This window comes from Enhydra lutris, unplaced genomic scaffold (genome assembly GCF_002288905.1).
Source record: "Enhydra lutris kenyoni isolate GAN:26980312 unplaced genomic scaffold, ASM228890v2 scaffoldscaffold48, whole genome shotgun sequence".
Classification (NCBI taxonomy): Eukaryota; Metazoa; Chordata; class Mammalia; order Carnivora; family Mustelidae; genus Enhydra; species Enhydra lutris.
In genome coordinates this window covers 10,320,781-10,328,467 of record NW_019154132.1, presented here as the reverse complement: position 1 = coordinate 10,328,467, position 7,687 = coordinate 10,320,781, and positions in this window count along the sequence as shown.

Below are 7,687 nucleotides of genomic sequence, written 5' to 3'. Positions count from 1 at the left end.
AACCTTCAGAACCAAACGTTAAGGATGACAAGGAAGATGGAGAACAGAACAGAAGACCCTCCCCCGCCCCCCCACCCCCACCTCCAACTACTTTGGAACCTGTCTTAGAGGATAACTGAAATTTGAATTGTTAGTTCATTAGCACAAAGGAAATACCCACTTAAACCTTTACTTGCTAGCTCAGGCTTCTCTGTGCCTGAGACATGTAAATGAGCAAAATCTAGCTCTGGTATTCTGGAAAGAGAAAAGGAATGGTGGCAGAAATGCATGAAGAGGAGAGAAAGAGAGGGTACCTTGTCTCCCATTTATTTTAGTATTTTCTTTAGGGATGAGTTCACCACTATGCTCTTCTTAGGATCTCCTGAGATAGCAGAGATGAGTGGGCAATTATGTGGATTCCCAGAATCTTTTCTGCCCGCCCTCCCTAAATGTTGACCCACCCTTTTCTATCACGGAGGGGCTCCTCCTAGGACCTTTTAGAAATACAAACCGTGGTCTGAGGTGGGATGGAGAGGATGGGGGAGGGCTGTGCGTCCTGCCTCTCCAGACTTTCCTATCTGTCTTCCACAGTAACGGGGCTGTGTGCTCAGCTCTTAGAGCAGGAAGGACTTCCTGTACGTAAAAATGGCGAATTTAGTGCTTTTATAAAGTCTGATTTGGAAAGACTTTGCTTTGGAAGTGAGGGAGATTTTAAATGGTTTTTAAGAAGAAAATGGGGGTAGTTAACTGGAAGGTTTATAGGAAAGGTCATAGAAAAAGTGTCTAGGTATACACACTGGAGGAAATTTAGCATTTGTTCATCCAGTTTGACATTCCGAAGGACTAAGGAAGCACAGCATTAGACAGTGTCCATTTTGCAGCCTTTTGCTTTCTAATCTCCTTATGGGAGGCTGTGTGAAATCAATCTCGACAGACGAACGAGAATTGGTGGAGTCTAAATTCTATTTTCCAAAGCCAGAGAATTCACAACAATGGTGGGTTTAAAAAAAAAAATTTTTTTTTTTTTCAAATGGAAAGTGTATCCTTAGAAAGCCACGCGGCAACTGTTTTTTAAAGTGGTTATTTATTATTTCCTAGAGAGACTGGTTAACTGGAACCGTAGATGTAACAAAATAATGAGGCGAATGAACCCTAACTGTACATACTCTTGACAGAAATGAAATGCACACAGCATCGTAGCAGGTGAAGTGAAGCATTGTCTATCAGGGCTGTTTTTCTTGGCTGCATCTCAGATTGTGTGGGGGATCCTAACCTCAGGCACAATAGCATTCATAAACAGCCATACATTGCTGCTCTTTCTCCAACGACACATAAATACTCATTTTAAAACGAAAACAATCTTATTAAATACCATTCATTCATATCTGGATTTACAGATGCCTGTTATGTTGGAAAACCTGAACCCAATATAATCCTTGCATCCTGAGAAAGAGAGAAAGGAAATAGTGGGTTAGAACATTACAAGGTCATAATAAACAATGGTTTCCAAATGCACAGAATTAGTTATTTTTATTCTGTAGTTGGACATTTTGAGAAGTAGGATACTGTGACTTTTTTTTTCTTTCTTTTTTAACAAAAATTTAAAAGAAGTTATATATTTTAAGGGGTAGGGAGGAGTAGAGGGGTTATTATTAAAATTTTTTATGGGACTAATTGAAGACTATATAGATTTTTTACTTTATCTGTTGTGACCAATGTGTATTTTTTAAATCACATGATGATTCTTGACAGGTCACATGTTTATATACTAACAACAGTGATTCTCTTTGGATTAACTCAAATTAGGATACATACTTGAATTATAAGGATGCTCGCTAGGCTATGCTAATTACCACACCCAATTTTTATAAAAACACAATGCTCCTTTATTACCCCTTCTATTCTCCAACACCCTTTAAAAATCACAATCCAATCCATTCCTCCCCAAAATCGAGTATTAATATAATTTGAGTTCTTGATGGAACTACCATCAGGACTGCAATGCCCCGCAGCTGAAATAATATTTAAAATAGAAAGGATTTGACATTTGAGAAGTCAGTGGCTTGAAATACCCAGTTGTACTTAGCTAATTCAGTCCTTAACCTCTGGTTTCAAATAAATCAATTACAGTCGATTCCACTTCAGTTCAGAAGTGCACAGGGTTTTAGTTAATTGAATACATTTTATTCACTTGCTAGGAATATTCATTTATCAAAATTCCAAATTTAATGTACATTTCTTTACAACTCAGGTTATATTAGGCTGCACAATCAGATCAAGTTTGCCCTGGTTTCCCCAAATCCTGCTAAAAATCTGAATTCTACCAGTCTTTATGAAACAGGGTCTCCCCGTTTCTTTCTCAATCAAAAGTAAATTCATCCTAATTTAATGGCAGGCAGGAGAGCTACTTTCCCCCACAAAGAAAAAAGTCCTATGTGGTCATCAACCTTGCGTTAAGTTTAAATAGGTTAAGAACAGAGCTGGATTAATTAAGTTTTAAAAAAGTATTGACCTGAAATTAAAAAAAAAAATGACGCATGGTTTTCATTAGAGCTTAACTTTGTTCCAGCTGACAGGTATGACAGCATTTTGTGGCCTTAAAGCCGCAGGCTCCTTTTCTTAACCCTCTCTCTTCCTCTTCCTCCTCCCTCCGGCTTTTGGAGAAGTGCTTGGACAAACAGCGAAATTGTTAACTGAAAGCAGTGTGGTTGAATGTGCCCAAATGAAGTTGTGCTTTAAACAGATTTTGATGTATGCAGTGTTTTATATTTATTGTTTATAGCATCCTGCTGGCAGCAGAGTACTGTTTGGAAAAGAAAGGGGTTAATTAGCGTCATTATCAATCACTAATGCTTGCCTAACGTGTCCAAAGAATAATCAAGTTAGAGGACGGCATGAAGCCAACAGCTGCTTCATCCCAGTTACAGATCTCCTAAGCCACTCAGTTATAGGGTTGGGGGCGGGTGGGAGGGAGGAGAAGTGAGGGGAAGAATCCTCATTGCTTGGGTAAAAGGGCCATAAAAACCGGGTCAACTCGCTGGAGATCCAAGAGGCGGAAAGTACGACATAAATAACCAGCGTTTTCATTCTTTGAGTTACAGGTACAGAGATGTCAGCGGTCCTGAGGCCAGAGGACTGAAATTTGTTCTTTAATGTGCTTGATTATCCAAGTTGGACATTTGAAGAAACACATCTATGTTTCCCCATCGCTTAGTGTCATATGGTAAAAAAGAAATCTAAAATGCAAGGAGAGAAAATACCCCCCACACCACAGACAAATCCAAGTCAACTGTTCGCCTCACCCAACCACCCATCCGAGAAGAATGAAACCACACAACACACCAGGTAACAGCAGTTCTCACACCCCTGCATCCCCTCTTAGGATGCTCAGGGGTATTTTTCCTTGTGAATGTCAATGAACAATTCTTTTCTATACTAACCTTGATTGCTGTGCAGATAGCCATCTCAGTTTCCAACAGTTACTACTTACTACTCTTAAGGATACTGTCCTCCTTGTGAATACTCTGTGGGAGAGAAACTGAAAAAGTTTGACCCTGTTATGGGTTCCTCTCAGAAGCTTGTCTGTAGATACGTTATTTGCCAAGTTAACCCTGAGTTAGAACTGAAAATCTCATTAATGATCAGAATTTACTCAACTGTGTTTCTGAAGGCAGGGATGAATTAGTCCGAGGTGGAGTATTTATAAACAGAGAGCAGTTGTATGATTGAACATGACATTGATTTCTTTCTACCAAAGCAGTAGCCCAAACTCATCTGTGCCCACGTGGATATAGATGAGAAACATTCTCAATCAAATCACCAACACAATTTAATTCTCCCTCCAAAGAAGTAACTGGGGTTTCCCACTGAGGACAGCAGGATGGTTATCCAGAGTGGGAAGAGAGAAGGATATTGGGAGGGAAGCCTAAGTAATTCATGTATATGAGAGGTTCCTGGGTTTGAAAAATAATATTCTGCCCCTTAGGATCATGACTGCAAAAGCACAGGAGGGAATGAAGGAGATTTGAGGTTAAACCCCGGGGTGGGGGGTGGGGGCTACAACTAACTTTAAATGTTATTCATGTGTAAAACTGTGTTGTTTCTTTTTTTTTTTAAGGTTTTATTTATTTATTTGACAGAGAGAGATCACAAGTAGGCAGAGAGGCAGGCAGAGAGAGAGAGAGAGAGAGAGAGAGAGAGGAGGAAGCAGGCTCCCCACTGAGCAGAGAGCCCGATGTGGGGCTTGATCCCAGGACCCTGGAATCACGACCTGAGCTGAAGGCAGAGGCTTTAACCCACTGAGCCACCCAGGCACCCCAACTGTGTTGTTTCTTTTTCATCTTTGATGCCTGAAAAGAACAGCATAGCCAATTCTGCTTTCACACAGAGATGTATTTCTCAACAAAAAAAGCAACACTTAGGATATTACTGGAGAAATCTATGTTAGAGGAAAAGCAAGTGCAGGTGACATGAACTTTCAATAGTGGAGATACTTAATGGTATTTATAACATGGACCCTCCTTCTTTCCTTCCTTCCTTCCTCTCTCCCTCCCTCCTCTCTTCCTTCCTTTTCTCTCTGTTTCTCAGTTTTTAATGTGAAACCGAGTCTGATCATCTTTGGGGAAACTCCACAGAATTACTTTGACTTTCCATACTAACTTCCCCTTAGAGGTGGGAATATTTTCAACAGCAGGACCAGGTGTTTTTTTTTTTTGTTGTTGTTGTTCTTTGTTTTTGTTTTTGTTTTTGTTTTTGTGGCCCAGTTCTATGCTCTGCTTTCGCTGCTGGTGATTTTTCTATGGAAATTAAGATTATATACACTAAATTCCAGTTACAATCCTAAACCCAAGCCTCAAACAGAAGTGGAGTCTCCTGGTCCAGCCTCTCCCTGCACCACCATGCCCTGCTGTCCCATTATCCACCCTAAATCTCAAATTTTGCAAGTCAGGAAGCCTGGGCCCCTGTTTCTGCCCCTGAGCTCTCTCTTGAATTGTTCTCGTTCATCACCCTTTTAGAATCTAGTCTCTCCTGGGGAAATATACACATCTATGTACACAGATTTATTTATATTTTTATTTGAACTGTTTGGTCAAACTAAATTTAGCTAATATAGCTTAAAATATTTTTTTCCCCCTAAGGCGCTGAGTTAATGCTAGGATCAAATTTCCGTCTGCTTTGTCAGCTACCAAATCCTATTTCAGAATTCCCCCCCCACCCCCGTCTTTTTTGGAGCCCCCAAGTCTGGGCTGTGCCTTTGTCCACAGCATGGAGTCGGTCCTCAGCGCCAGATCTCAACTCCGGGCGCCAGGACCCCAGCCTAGGAGGAAGCGGCACGATCCGCACCCCCTCCATATACCCCGCCAGATCCACCCAGATCCCGCCCGCCGGCCTGGGCGCCACCCTAGCTAAATTCGCCCCCGAATACCGTCGTGTGCCTCTTTGGATCGGAAGCAAAGTGCAACTTGATTTTGAAAGCCTGGCGTTAGAGGTGGGAGGCGGGAGTGGTGACGGTGGAACGGGAGACAGTGGTTCGAGCCCAGCCTGGGGTTAGATGGAGGCGGGGTTGGGGACCGTAGGGAGCCGGGAGGGCAGCCCGGGATGGGGTGTGGGCAGCCTGGGCGGCGGCGACCGACCCTTGCGACTAGGTTAGACCCAGTTAAGCTGCTGTAAAACCCTGAGAAAGAGTTTTGGGACCTGCCTGAGCCTCCTGCCTCCCTGCGCGCGCTCACCGGTGCAGTGAGAGCGAGTCGGGAGGCTCCGGGTCAGAGTTTTAAGGGCCTTTTTCACAGGAGCGGTGCTTTAATTAATGATCGGAGGCAGGATCTCGGAAACCTTCTGCCTCCACGACTCCCGGGGCGGCGCGCAGTTTTTGCATCCCTGGCCTGGGTCTCTAAGCAGCTAAGACTGCTTGGGACTTCGACCCCAGGCACCTTTACCCTTTCTTTCTGACCAGGCCTCCCCAAGCTTCTTTCCACATCTCAACCCATTTCACCAAACACCTCACTGTCGGACACCTCTCCCGAGGCCTTGCCTTCATCTAGACCCACCAGGACGCGGAGAACCTGTGTCGCGCGCTCAGCGCCTCCTGCCCTCCCGCGACATTGACTATTAGCCACCTGAATCTTTAAAAAGAGTCATTAAGACCTTGTTTTATTGCAACAATTTGGTTGACCTTCCAACACCCGTTTGAGCGAACATCCTGGACTGAACTACTGAAATTTCATGGAGGAGCGTTTCGGTGACCTCCTCTGGGTCTCCGCACCCAAGCCTGGACGTCCCATTAGGATGACCCGAGATAAAAGCCTTGGGTGGCGCTTCTCGCCAATCCCAGGCCCACTGGCACTTCTGGGATTCCCTCCCCCCATCCCTTTCCCCCTCCTCCCAGCCCTCTCCTCCTCCTCCTTTTCCTCCTCCTCTCTTTGTAAAAATGCGCTCCGACTTTCCTGGGCGGGGGCGGGGAGACTGGCTGGGCTGGGCTGGGCTGGGGAGGGGGGCTTCGCAGATAGTTGATATTCCGGGTCCAGCCGCTCTTCGCGCTCCCATTCTCTAAGCTCAGCCGGGGGGAAGTGTCGCCCCGGGCCAAACATATGCTTCTTTCCAGCGCGCTAATCCACCTTCAGCGCGGAGGCATAATTGCTCGGGTGTCCATGGATTCTCGGCGCTTTGTCCCTCGCTGGCTCCCATCAGCCCTGGCACACGCCATTTCAATCAAATCTTTTCAGAAAACTGTCTCCTTTTATCAAGTCCCAGCCCCTGCGAACGACGGGAGCATTTAACAAAACACCCTGCGTGTTCCGCCCGTCTTCCTGGGCCCAGGCGGAGCCGGGAGCTGCGAGGATTACAACTTTTCATTGAGTTCGGCCTCTGAGAAGGCAGAGAGAGGAAAAGGGAGGAAAGGAGTGAGGGAGGGAGGGACCGAAGCGGGCAGAGAGAGGGAAAGAAAGAAAGAGAGAGGGAAAGAAAGAAAGAAAGAGAGAGAGAGAGAGAGAGAGAGAGAGTGAGAGAAGGAAAAATAAAAGAAAAGAAAGAGAAAAAGAGAAAGGTAACATCAGCATCCCAGACCTAAACGGGTCTCTTTCTAAAGCCCTGGTGTCAGGTGTATTGGATAGGAAAGGTCAGAGGTCACCCTCAAAGAGAAAACATGTTTCATCTTAGTTATTTTTTTCCTTGAAATTACAGAAATCGACTGCCTCTGTGGAGTGTTGGGGCAGTGTAGTGGGAGAAAAAGACAGGCAAAAACAAGCTCAGCAAAAATAGGCAGAGGGAAGGATCCTGTCTAAAGGATATTACTGGTAGTCTGTTTATCACACAGCTTTGACAAAAAAAGATCCCCAGCACCGATTCCCTTGGACACATCCAACCTCTCTTTTGTTGCCAGTGACAGGCACAAATATAAGTTGAATCTGAAGATCTCTGCCTTATGGTAATATCCTCTTGGTGAATATGCAAGTCTTACGTCTCCTGATTTGATAGTTGGGCTGGATTTCTAGCTTCGGGAGCAAAAAGCTTACATTGATTAGGCAAAAAAGAAAGAGGGAATGACAGAGTGAAAAGATGAACTCTGGAAAAGACCTTAGAAGCAGATAGACAAAATATTTTTGATGCTGTAGAAAAAAAATAATGAAGCCAAATGCAAAAGACGAAGCTTGGAATTTGATTTTGTGTAGCAATTATTATGCAAATATACACAAACAGAAGACATTGTAGT